This window comes from Thalassophryne amazonica, chromosome 21, assembly GCF_902500255.1.
Source record: "Thalassophryne amazonica chromosome 21, fThaAma1.1, whole genome shotgun sequence".
Classification (NCBI taxonomy): domain Eukaryota; kingdom Metazoa; phylum Chordata; class Actinopteri; order Batrachoidiformes; family Batrachoididae; genus Thalassophryne; species Thalassophryne amazonica.
Window position 1 is genome coordinate 11,120,734 of NC_047123.1, and position 14,149 is coordinate 11,134,882.

Consider the following 14,149-nt stretch of genomic DNA (forward strand, 5'->3'; position numbering starts at 1 on the left):
ACACCTCTCCAGCAAGGCGTCCAGGGGGCATCCGGAAAAGACGCCCGAGCCACCTCAACTGACTCCTTTTGACGTGGAGGAGCAGCGGCTTGACTCCGAGCTCCTCCCGAGTGACCAAGCTCCTCACCCTATCTCTAAGGGAGCGCCCAGCCACCCTGCGGAGGAAACTCATCTTGGCCGCTTGTACTCGCCATCTCGTTCTTTCGGTCATGAGCCAAATCTCATGACCATAGGTGAGGATCGGAACGTAGATCGATCGGTAAATCAAGAGCTTTGCCCCCCTACTCAGCTCTCTCTTCACCACGACGGTCCGATACAGCGGCCGCATCACTGCAGATGCTGCACCGATCCATCTATCGATCTCACGCTTTTTTTTGTTGCTCAGACAATTTATATTCCAGCCCAATGTTTTTGGGCTGGAATATTTTTGCAGAATGTCACTTGACACCACGCTGGTTTGCAGCCCCAATGTTGTGGAGGAGACGATGAATTAGTGTGTGTGTGTGTGTGTGTGTGTGTGTGTGTGTGTGTGTGTGTAAGTGAGACACACCTGTGATAGTGAGGGAGCCGCTGGAGGGCACCCTGATGGTCGTCTTCAGTTCTTCCACCCGCCACAACGGAACCCTCCAGAAGTCACTGTCATATCTGACAAACAAAGATTAAAGAATATGTGAGAAAAAATATTGTATGAAACAGAGAAATCTATCTGAACTCAGAACAGCTGTTGAATAAAAAACAAAAGTATTTCAGACATGATGACACCTTCAGTCTGCTCTACATCATCATATAAATACAAACTGCACTGTAACAAGTAGTTGTGGTGAAACTGAATCACAGTCAACAAGCACAAGAACTGAAGCAGATCAAGATTCACAGCTGATGTCAAGGTGATCACCAGATTTAACGTCACGCTGACTTACTTGATCCTGTCGCGGTTCTGCTGTACGAAGAGCGGGATGTCTATTCCAAAGGGGAGGCGGCACACTGCCATCACATTCACCACTTTGTATTCTGCGAACGTCACCTGGACAGGTAGAATAAGTGGAAGTCAGCTCCACACCCACTCATACGACAACCACTACAACCCCCTGTATGATGTCATAAAGAACTCAGAACATAAGATCAGGTAAAGTTAAAAAAAAAATCTTCCTTGTCTCTGTGTGGTCCCTGAAGCTCCCCGCATGCATTGGTGACAATAAGTATTCAGAATGTAAATTTATAGCTCAGTGTGCAGGACACACATCAGCGCTCTGACGTCTTTCATATGAAATGAATTCAGTCCTAATCATAATATCTGAGTCATTATTCTCACCTTAAAGCCAAGCTTCAGCAGCTCGTAGGCCACTCCTCGAGCTCCCACTTTTGCTTTCTCCTCACTAAAAGAGAGAACAGCAGGAATGAGAGAGTGAGATCCACACGGTTCAGCAAATACAAAGAAGATGAACAAAGTCACTGTCAGGTCACAAGTCGTTCATGACTCTGAAGCTCGTTGGCATGAGCAAAGTTGGTGCTTAAGTCTGCAAATATGCCAACCACAAAATAAAATGTGTGATTATAGATGTGTATGTTTATGGGTTGTGTGGAATGTGAACCTTTTTGCTCCGACGCACGTCACCTTCCCTGACGCGTAGATTTTAGCCATGAGTCTCGGTTTTCTGATCTGCATCGTGACGTGCTGAAATCAGAGCAAAAGATTTTCTCATTCAACTGTTAATTAGCAAACATGCATTCATTAAAAAAACAAACTCAAATTCTGAATTGCAAATAAGTTAAACACATACAACTGTGACACTGAAGACATTAACAATGCATTTTAGAAAAGCATTTTCATCAGGGGAGATGAAATAAAATTTGAAATGCTGTAAATTTAGGAGCATACAAAAAGTGCCATATCTTTACTGACAGGTGCACACAGTCTGGAACGATAACTGAGGAACTTAATTATATTCACAGTCATTAATAAAAGGAACAGTCGTGTCAATGACATGATATCTGACATCCGTGCTCTGGGACAGTGAGCAGGCACACAACATGTGGAATGTGCCCGAGCTCTGTATGGATCACTCAAACTGCTCAAACTAGACTTTGAGGGTCAATCCTGCTCTGGCACTGTAGGGATCGGTGAGTGTTTGTACACTCTTAGGAACTCGCTCCATACTTTGGACTTACTGACCTGAAAACGTGATTTTTCCTCAACGTTGAATCCCTTCCGGGCAATGGTTTTGAGGTCCAGCTTGCACTTAGTGTTGAATGTCACCACCACGTTGGTGATGGTGACATCAATTGCTCCCATGGTGTATGCCTCCTCTGTGAGGTACTCCATTGTACTCTGGAAGGTGAAAAGAGAAAAAGAAAAATTACTTCACTTTCATGTAAAATCAGTTACCTGACAGATGTTCTGCTGCAGTGTTCTATTAAATTTGACTATTACAACAAGTAATAGGAGACATGAATGTGATCATCTCATAAGCAACTGTAAAATAGTACTAGACTGACAGCATCGATGATTCAAACACACTATTCACTTCAACATCAATTCCTGAAACTTCAGGAATAGAGCTGCAACGATTAACAGATTATTAATTGAGTATTATATTAATTGAGAACTATTTTAATTATGAACAAATCATTTTGTGGCTTTTATTTTAAATATCCAAATTGTTTGGTTTCAATTTCTTAAATGTGAATGTTTTCTGGTTAATTTTAATTGTTGCTTTACTTCTAAACAGCAGTGAATTTCATATATTTGGGCTGTGACCAAAACAAGACATATGAAGGCATCATTTTGGGATCTGGATAAAAATATAAACTTATTTTCAGCTATTAAAAAAAACAGTTATGGATCAAACATCCAATTAATTATTTCAGAAAATAAACCAGTGAGGAATCAATAATAAAAATAATAGATAGTAGCAGTGTTTTGAATGAGGAAAATAATAACAATCATTAGAAAAAAAAAAAACACCTTCACCTTGTCACATTTAAATTCATAATAATTTTAATAAGTTAAATTCCATAAAAGCTCAATGTCACAGGAGACTGACACATTTGGGGAAAAAACAAGGCAAGCTAATGAAGATAAAGTTAGTTTTTTCATCTCAAAATGGAAAATATTAGTTCCAAATCTTACCTCATCAAAATATCAGTTCATAACTCCTCAAAGTTACAATAGTTCTTACAATATATTGCTGCTTGCAGTCTTACTTGAATAGAGTGTCCTGTTTTAATAAATAATCAAATTAATCTCAGGCAAGATTGTTTTTAGACAGAGATCACGATCCCACGTCACAGCACCATGGCAATGCACCATGGCAACGCACCTAGCAATGTAAACAATTAAAAAACTAACCCTTTTTAAAACAAAACTTGAAAAAAAATCTCATCAGAAAAAATAGATTTCCAACGTGCAATGAAACACAGCATCACAGACACAAAAAGTTAAATAAAAGTGCTTTTTGTTAACAAATGAAATGCTGGTGGCTAAGCTAACTTAGCAGGCTAACTAACAACTCCAAGTTTAGAGCGGACTTACCTTCACAAGTGTGAAAAAAGTCAAGAATGTGTTTGAGACACGGTGGTTCCACATGCAGCATCGGGCTGGGGTGGTAAAGGGTACTATGTACCCAGGACCCAGAGCATGGGGGGCCCCCCAAAAACTGGCATTAAACACATTTTGTGTTGCATGTTATTAATGTCCATACAATTCATGTTGTAAAAGAATATAATTAGAATGAATGTATAAATGTTGCAAAACATAATTCTGCTCTGACAACAATATTGAAAGTTCTCTGAGGGCCCTTCCCACTCCTGCACAGTTGTACAATGGTTTAGTCCAGGCACACAGGTGACACCCCCCCCCCCCCCCCCCACACACACACACACGTCCCAAACGGGATCTGACAGAAAGGGGAGGTGTTTTGTAGTGCTGAAACAACTAATCGATTTAATCAATTAAAATAGTTGTCAACTAATTTAGTCATCAGTTAGTTGTTAAATAACTTTGTTTTACCGCAAATGTTTAATTTCTTCCATATAAATCAACTCTTTCGGCCTTGCTTTGAACCTTGAACCAATCGAAGCAGTGCTTCGCAAGATCGAATCAGTGCTTCGATCGGGTTTTTTGTTGATTCAGTGTTTTATTTCGCTTAATCTTAATTTTTCCCCACTAAAACCCCAAAGAGCATATGTCGGTGAGTAACATTTACCTTTTTATGTTAATCTGACCTGTTATGGTCTTCTGAAACAGTTGATAGATGTATTTTAGAACTTAAAAACGGACCAATGCTAACGCGCGTTAGCATGTCTATGGCGTTTTCAATGTTGAAGTTAGCATTAAGCTGTTGCAGCTGTCAGCACATTTGTTTTCTGTATAATAATTCATGGCTCAGCGTTTGAGCTGAGCCATGAAAAAAGAGTCAAATGTTTTACAAATTGTAATATTTTATTCATTTCTTTTTATTTATATATCAATAATAATAATAGAAACAACAACAATAATAGTAATAATAACTAATAATGCCACAATACAGTTTTGAGAAATGGACAAAAAGAATCTGATAAAACAAAACAGAAAAGATTAAACCAACTAACAATGAACATAAATAAATATAGAAATAACTGTTTCCTGTGAACACCTAGTAACTCTTAAACCTCCACTTCATCCCTGTTTTATTAAGTTTAATGACAATTTGTTACGGTCAAACCACATCTAAGCTGTGTTTTTGCACAAGAAAAAATGAAATGCAGTAAACTGCACATTTGTGTCTTTTTTCATGAAAATATCTTATTAAATATAACATATTACACTTTCGTTAGGCCTTTAAAATACTTTTGTGGACTCTTGCTGTAATATGTTGTCAGTGGTTGAGATAGTTGCTGTAGGCATCTAAACCTGATGGAAATCTTTGTGGTGTGTCGGTGATGTATGTATGTGCAAAATAAAACAAAACACTACTCCAGGTATGTTTTTGACGAGAATATAACATAACTTTGTTACAAGGTCAAACGTTGACGTTGTGTGACAAAGGCCTTTTAATAATAACTCACTTAAAGAAATAATGGCAAAACGCACATGTAAGTAAAAAACAAACAAACAAAACGATTAATCGAAAAAATAATCGGCCGATGAACTGATTAGTAAAATAATCGTTAGTTGCAGCCCTAGTGTTTAGGCTGAAATAAAATATGTCTTTCCTAAAAAATCAATGTCCGGATTTCAAAAAAGAAGAGAAAAAGGACAGGGAAAGAAAACTAAATGAGGGAAAGCAGCTGCTAACGAAATTCTTTAAAAAGAGAGGTGAGCTTGAAAGCTAGCTATATTGAGTTGGGGGTCTGGGGGACCAAATTGCACCATTTTCTAGAAAAATGGTGCAATTTGGTGCATTCCTGTGCATTTTAACAGACAGAAATGCACCAAATTGCACCCCGAACTCAATATTGCTCCCCCAACTTTAAAAAGGGTTCTGACTCTCAGGTGTGATCTAAGGTATACATGATTTAGACCTGGTTTAACTACGCATTAGAAATTTGGTGTTTGCGTTAATAAAAAAACATAACAGTGCGGGGGGGGGGGGGGTCTTCAATATGGCTAGTACCTACAGCCCAGTATTTGGTGCTACGCCCCTGTCCACATAGTGCCACAGCTAATAATGAATCAAACAATCAAAGTTAAAATCTGAAGAGAAACTAAATTTGCAGTCTGACAGTGTTTGTCTTATGTGCTGGGTGGCAGCCACAGACAAACCAACAAAGTGGGTAAGGTCAGCCAAAGGTCAAATGTGTGTCAAGTTTGTTTTACTGTCAGCAAGCCCCATAAAAATCTGTTTAATACTGAACAGTGCACATACAGTGGGATCTAGTTCATGAGCAAAAACACCAATTTTGGTGTAAACTGGAGTGAATCAAAATTTTGACCTTTAACCCCAATAGCCTTTGTCTTACGTGAATTGGACCCTTTACGTAAAACACAAACGGTGACCTGCATCCAACCACATACCAGGTTTGGTGCAGTTGATGGAAGGATTTGGAGAATACTGTTTAAATGATTGTATGACATACAGCTGGAATTTTGTGCTTTTTTAAAGTCCTTCTGAATATAGATTCGTAGTGTTGTAAGTTACTTGAGTCCTGACGAGGGTCAAACAGTTAATGAGTTGCTTGATTGCACGTTTGCCAACAGGAAACCTTTAATTAAACCTTATTTATTATTTCTAATGTTACATATCAATCCTCACCTTTAGATTATGTTCATTAATAGAGAATAAAAATTAGGTAATTTTGCACAAAAAACACTGCTGGATCAGGTCTTCATGGGTTTGATTTTCAATCTTCGTGGTTGTTTCGTAGAAGATATTCAGCCTGCAGAAACAAAATCCAAGATGTCAAAGGGTCATTGCAGAAATCCTGTTGTATGGCTGGGGGTGCCTGGCTGCCTTTTGTTTCTGTCTTCTGTTCTGTCTTTTGTTTTTCCTTCCAGGTGGCTTGCGTCAGGACTGAGTGGCTGTGTGGCTGAGCTATCAGGACCTCACCCTGATCACCTGAGGCTGGTCATGTGCAGCTCGTCAGGACTCACAGCTGTGGTGCATCTACATGGATTGGAGCATGGTTGCATTTAAGTCTGGAGTACACAGTGTGTATTTGCCAGAGACTCGACCTTGTGACAAGACGGGTGAGATCGTCGTCTCAAGAGCCATCTCATCATCATGGATGCAGAGACCGTACCAGGTTTGATGCCATGGTCTGTGAAAGAGGAGGGGGTGAGGTCTCACGCTCGTCAGCACACTTCCTGAGGTACAGTAGGTTTTGTGACTAACATTAGTACAGTCAGTGGTGTGGTGTCCCTCACACCTTATTATATTGAGCTGTTATGTTAGTCGTTTAATCAGCTTCCACTGCAGTGGAAGAATGTGAACTGGGTGTTCCATGCCTGCAGGGTGGGAAGCTGATTAGTGATTAAGCCAGGAAGTGTTTGCTGTTTATGTACACCTTTGAGTGGTCTCTCTGTGTGTGGAGTGTGGACTCACATGATGGTTTCTTCTTTCACAGACTCGGTTTGTCGCGGCCACCTGGGGGGTGTCGGCGGGGTCCTTGGGTCCGAACTGTTTCTGGCTCCGGACCGTTTGTGCTGCTAGGAGCGCACCGTATTTCCACCTCACCAGACCGCGCACTTATTTGTTTGTAATTTAGCACATCACTGTTATGTTATTAAATTCTGTTATCCTTTGTACCGTGCTCTGCTTATTTTATACTGGGTCCTTCAAACGCTGGTCGGTTCTCCGTCCTGCGTCCGACACATAACAAATCCTGTCCTACAGATACGACTCCCTCAGAATCGAGAGGAGAAGAGCTGCTGTTTAAACTCTGAAGAGGACCAGAAAGTCCATGGGGTCCTCGGCTTTGATCCTGCAGCACTCCACCATGGCCTCGGTAAGTGACGGCATCACCTGCGTCATCAGGTAGCTCCTCAGAGGAAGAGAGCGAGCTCCCAGCAGCTCCTGATCCTCTTTCTCCACCTCTGACAATTTCTTCTTCTAACAAATTAAAAAGTATGTATCAGATCACACGGGAGCCGGTCGGGTTCTGACGGCTCACATTTCAGAATCAAAGCAGTGACTCTTTGTTTAGACCCTGATGCCAGCTCAGCCTCCTTCCTGCGCCTCCTCTCTGCCTCCTCTGTGGCCACTTCCTGCCTCCTTTCTGCTTCACACCTTCTGTCCTCCTCCCGCTACTCCTGTGGAGTCAGGCCATAGTTCTTGGGCGTCCCCACAGTCTGGGTGATCATCAATAAAGTACATCTGGACTCTGGAGAGGCTGTAAATCATAGTGCCAACAGGAGGCCCCAGCATAAGACCACAGAGAACTGAGACTTCTGGATTCACAAACGTGTCATGCTGTGGCATCAGCAGATATTAAAGCCTGAATCTCTGGATTACCAGATGAATGACTTCCACATTCAGCCAGTTGGAACCTGAGAATCTCTTCTCACCAGGAGGCTGAGGCTGGTGGACGCTCTGAGCTCAGGAGCTCCGAGCTGCAGTGGACCATGTCAATCGAGTGTCCGCACTAAGTTCAGTGTCGATATTGTACCTCCTATAAACACGAAACTTTTCACAGTGATACAGAAGACTGGGCAAGTGGACTGTCACATTTTGTAAAGGTGCCACCAGGGGGCGCCACAAATGCAAAAAGATCATCTGAAAAAACAGGCAGAGAACTGCACCAAACTCACCTGGTATGATTGAGATCCAGGGATTACAAGTAAATAAGGTAAACTGAGATGATTTTCATGGAATAAATACACAACAAATTATGAATAACCGTTAGGATAATTGAACTAGATAAAGTGTCCAAGTAAAGAATTTTTTATTATTATTATTAAAAAATACACAGCCTGTTTCATCTGAATTCACTGTTTGTGAGGGAAATATAGTGAAGGAAAATGATTGGAGTAGAAATAAGTTTTTGCATTAATGATCATAAATTTGTATGAATTGAAAAGAGAATGTTTCTATTGTCATTGTAATGCAAATTACAATGAAAATAAAGGCGATTCTGATTCTGAGGAAGTAAACAGAAAACACAGGTTTGATTGTTTTTCACACCAACATTTTATTTATATGTTATAAGTAATTACCTTTGCCATTTTTTGAACCTGTAGGTGAAAGACGTGTTTGGAAAATTGCTTTTTATGGACACATCATTTATGGCAGTGATTCCCAAAGTGTGGGCTGCAGCCCCCTGGTGGGATTGGAGTTGGGAGATCACAGGGGTTCAGCTTTCGGTTTGCTTCCTTTGTCTTTACGCACTGAAATACCTCCAGATTACTTGAATTGTGCAAACAACAACAACAAAACTTTAAATATTTTGTTAACAGCAGCCCATCTGCCATATCCCCTTATATTTGAATTCAGCATGCCAAAATCCCTAATAAATAGCACATTTTATTTCTGAGGCAGACAACGCTCGGTCTGTGCCAAAAGCACTGAGGTCTGATATTCCTGTACAGGCTGAGCAAGCGAGGTTAATAATTAGTTTATTTTGTGGCTAGTATATAGAAACAAACAAACTTACGGTATCACCCCAATATGAAAAGCTACTGACAGTTTTGGGCTCCTAGTCAGACCCGTTCACTTCACCTCCATGAAGAACTTGCTAACAGATGGTCCGGTCTTTAACTGATATGTTTTCAGTCTGTGTGTTTTTTCGATGCTGTTTAGACATTTATGGAGTATGTTCATGTCCGACTTGGTTTTTCTAATCGTGTTTTTAGCTTCAATCTAAGCATTTTGTGATTAATGTTGGTGCCAGAGGAATTCCCCAGAAAAGTTTGAAAAAACTATTTTAAAATGAAGCTGTTTCCTGCATTCTGGCCTCTAAATGCCACCTGAAGATGGACATCAATTTTAGAAATATTAACTTTACTAATCTTTCACTTTTGTGTCCTGCAACCAGCCACAGGATCACAGATTTTACATTTTCCATAATCTGATGCAGATCTGCTGCTTTGACTGTTGAGCACAGTTAGTTCAGTCATATTTAATTTATTGGGCAGCATGGTGGCTTAGTGGTTAGCACTGTTGCCTCACTGCGGAAAGGTCATGGGTTCAATTCCCGTGGCCTTTCTGTGTGGAGTTTGCATGTTCTCCCCATGTTTGCATGGGTTTCCTCCGGGGGCTCCGGTTTCCTCCCAGATCCAAAGACATGCGGGTTAATAATACATTTAATAATAATACATTTTATTTGTATAGCGCTTTTCTGGACACTCAAAGACGCTTCGCTTCCACGGGTTAGGTGGAAAATTGTCCGTAGGTGTGTGTGTGTGTGTGGGTGTATCTGTGTTTGTTTGTCTGTTTGTGGCCTTGCGACAGACTGGCGTCCTGTCCTGGGTGTACCCCGCCTTGCGCTCTATGGCTGCTGGGATAGGCTCCAGCCCCCCGCGACCCTTAAATGGACTAAGCGGTAGAAGATGAATGAATGAATGAATATTGAATTTAGTCTTTTCTGCTTCTTATTTTAATGAGCCCAATGATAATACTACAGGAAGAACAATAAAATCAATTCTTGTCTGTAACGTTTTCTTAAAATTGAATAACTCATTCCTTTGGGGTTCTGGCTTGATGAACTAAAAGGTCCAAAACAAATTCTGCAGCTGTTGTGATTATTAATGTGAGTGTGTATTAATGAGTGTTTTAAACTAAAAACAGTGTGTGTGCTGTGATTGTGTATTCAAAGCAAGTACGTATGTAGTATGTATGATGAGGGGACGTACACTCACTGGCCACTTTATTAGGTACACTTTGCGAAAACGCTGAGGCTAAAAATCGGCCGGCGCTGCGTTCACTGCGCAAAAGTGTCAGCTGTGATCCACCGATTATCACCTCGTTTCTTCTTCAAACTGCACTCCAGTCATCATCTATCTCAACGACAGATATATGAAGCTCTTGTACAACAATCATTTCCACACAAACTCAGCCTTATTTCATAATAAAAGATGGAGGACCAATAAGAGCCTACGTCATTTAGGTGTGTCAGTAGCGAAATGAGGCGATTATCACCTCGTTTCTGCTCAAAACTGACTTTAGATGATTTAAGAGGTTTTACTTTATCTGATGGTTAACATGAAGCTGAATGGTTAAGCTGAAAGGTTTTTGCCATGCTAATGCTCCCCTGAAGCATATATTCAAAATAAAGTCTGAAGGACCTAAATGACATGGTGAGATGCTAACGAGCTTTGCTCATTCTTGTCCACAACATCTGCATATTAATCATATTCATCCCTTTGATCGTTTTGGGTGAAGAGAGTCACTCTCAGACGAGCTGCTGTGGTCCCAAATGGCGCATGCGCAGTGAAGGCAGGCAACCTGATTTTTAAGGGGGACCGTTTGGTCTGCGACACCTGGTTGGACTCTCTTTTGCCTTCAGAACTTCCTTACTTCTTCATGGCATAGATTCATTGAGGTGTTGGAAACATTCCTCAGAGATGTTGCTCCATATTGACACAATGACATCACACAGTCATCTATTCAACCAGTCTGACATCAACAAGGCATTTTTGTCCACAACTGCTGCTCACTGGATATCTTCTTTTGCAAACCATTCTCTGTAAAGCCTAGAGATGGTTGTGAGTGATAATCCCAATAGATCAACAGTTTCTGAAATACTGAGACAGGCTGGTCTCAGTATTTCAGCTTCACCACATCTAGATGTCTAAATGCATTGAGTTGCTGCCATGTGATTGAGTGAACAAGCAGTTGAACAGTTGTACCTAATAAAGTGGCCAGTAAGTGTATTGATGCCTTTATGACATGTGGACCCTGGACAACTCTGGAAAAACAGAGTCCAGTCCCTCTCCAGGAGTTTGGTTCCACAGCCTGTTCTGTGTGTGGACATGAGCCCAACTATTTCAAGTGTGCATCACTCAACTTCCCACAGAAGATCAGGCTCCTTCCCCACCACAGAGGTGAAATTCCATGGTCCAAGAGTTAAGTTCTGTCGCTGAATGTCAGTTCGTGTGGGTATTTGTCCCTGTCCACTGCCAGAAAAGCAGTGCACCAGACCCTCTACAGACTCCCTGCGGGTGGTGAGGCCACATGAAGGTGACGCCGTTGACTGTTGTTTCTTCGGGCTGAGCCCAACCGAGTCCCACGGTTGTAGATCCGGCCACCAGGCACTCACCTGAAAAATCACTTGTCACCAAATGATTATTTTTGAAAAATTACACAAAATCTGCAGGGGAATCTTCCTGCAAGTCATCATTGCTTCCTTCAGTGATTGCTGTTGAAGTGCCTATGAGCAAGGCTGCAGCAGGGCTTCATGGCAGCAGTTGACAGACTGCTATGCTGGAGTGACAGGTTCTAACATCAGGAAGCAGGTCACAGAGGAACCACCCAAAGCTGCCTCATGTTCTGTCCATCACATCCTTCCTGGTTTCCTTTGAATTATATCAAACTTTTTTAAAACTGTATTTTTACCAACAGTTTGTAAAATTAATTAGTAAATACTGATAAAGCACCAGGCTGACTTTTCCCGTCGTCTGTGGTGAGTCTCCAGTGTCTCTGTCCGTGGTGCTGAAACTGTTTGACTCTGGTTCAGTCTCAAAGTCCAAAACTCTGACCCAGTTGCAACAAGGTGACCAATCTGTACTAAATGTCTGTCTGATCCTGCATCACGTAAAAATGGCTCATTCGATCGCCTTGATTTTCATTCTGTGTCGTCTATGTAGAGCCTGGAATAACATGGGGGGCGTTAACTAAGTCCCAGCTTCATAGTGGAACAAAGAAGGACTGTCAAACAAAAACAGAAAAGTCCAGGCTCATCTCTCTTGTACATTCTGGAAACCGGAATTGAATTTTCATACATTTTGTTTTTTAAATACTTGTCTGTTCCCCAGCACATACAAAGCACTTCATCTTATACCTAAAGTTCAGTCAATGTAATTAGATCTAATAGATACACCTGGGTGTGACTGCAATTTGTAGTTCAGTCGACATATTTGTAGTTCTTTAGGTATACATCAACTTGGCAAAAAATATCTTTTTACATGGGGTAGAAGCAAATTAACAATGTGCACCCCCGGTGTATTAACAGTGCAAAAGTCAAAATACTAAATCAAAATACAAAAAACGAACAGATCCAACCAGGATTAGGAGAAATGCATTAACATCAGGCAACCAGTCCTGGTTGGATCTATTCATCTATACATCCAAACAAGTCACAGGACGGAGACGTTTCCAGAGAAAAGTGACAGAAGACGAGCAGTAAGGGGCGTGGCCTTTCACTGTCAACAAATAGATCCATATGTCATTTCAAAATGATTTTATTATTAAAACACACAAAGACACACTCATCTTTAACAACTTGTGTAAGACTGGGTGGCGGGGGGATGGAGCCTGTCAGTCATGGGGTGAGAGGTACTTTTAAGATGGTTTTTTAGGCTGCCAGCACTCCAAAAGGTGTGGGTACACTTGCGTCATGGCTGTGACCACATTCTGCACACTATGTCCTGAAAGATGTGTCAAAGAGAGAAAGAAAAAGAGAGAGAGCATGAAATCAACATGTGAAAACTTTAAACACAAGAAAGCACAGAAATACAAAAAATCAGGCAGATGATTGACAGTGTTTAGCTGATACATTATTTTACTGCGAGTAAAAACATTCCTCAAGGGTTTCTTTTCGTCCGATGTGTGAGGGCTGTAAGAGACAATAAATGTCTAACTGTGGCGCCCTCTACAGGAACCTCACTCCTGAACAACTACAGCTGTTTAACATTTCTGTCTTAATGACAAGATAATTATGACAGAACAAGTCACTTAACAGCACATAAAAAGATCAAATGTAAGTTAGAGACAAAGCAACTTATTAGAAATCTGTATCTGCTGATACTCAATCAATCAATCAATCAACTTTTTTCTTGTATAGCGCCAAATCACAACAAACAGTTGCCCCAAGGCGCTCCACATTTCAAAGCAAGGCCATACAATAATTATGAAACACAGTCTACGTCTAAAGCAACATAACCAAGGGATGGTCCAGGGTCACCCGATCCAGCCCTAACTATAAGCCTTAGCGAAAAGGAAAGTTTTAAGCCTAATCTTAAAAGTAGAGAGGGTATCTGTCTCCCTGATCTGAATTGGGAGCTGGTTCCACAGGAGAGGAGCCTGAAAGCTGAAGGCTCTGCCTCCCATTCTACTCTTACAAACCCTAGGAACTACAAGTAAGCCCGCAGTCTGAGAGCGAAGCGCTCTAATGGGGTAATATGGTACTATGAGGTCCCTAAGATAAGATGGGACCTGATTATTCAAAACCTTATAAGTAAGAAGAAGAATTTTAAATTCTATTCTAGCATTAACAGGAAGCCAATGAAGGGAGGCCAACACGGGTGAGATATGCTCTCTCCTGCTAGTCCCCGTCAGTACTCTAGCTGCAGCATTCTGAACCAACTGAAGGCTTTTTAGGGAACTTTTAGGACAACCTGATAATAATGAATTACAATAGTACAGCCTAGAGGAAATAAATGCATGAATTAGTTTTTCAGCATCACTCTGAGACAAGACCTTTCTGATTTTAGAGATATTGCGTAAATGCAAAAAGGCAGTCCTACATATTTGTTTAATATGCGCTTTGAATGACATATCCTGATCAAAAATAACTC

At 41.0% G+C, this 14,149-nt stretch overlaps 1 long non-coding RNA gene across 1 annotated transcript; it reads right to left on the bottom strand.

Annotated features, from left to right (window-relative positions):
• Nucleotides 1-6,324: 6,324 nt before the first annotated feature.
• On the bottom strand, nt 6,325-7,524 carry LOC117503345. Its single transcript, XR_004558545.1, has 2 exons — nt 7,371-7,524; nt 6,325-6,357 (listed from the first exon to the last, which is right to left on the bottom strand). It is a non-coding gene; the product is annotated as an uncharacterized LOC117503345 (long non-coding RNA).
• Nucleotides 7,525-14,149: the final 6,625 nt, after the last annotated feature.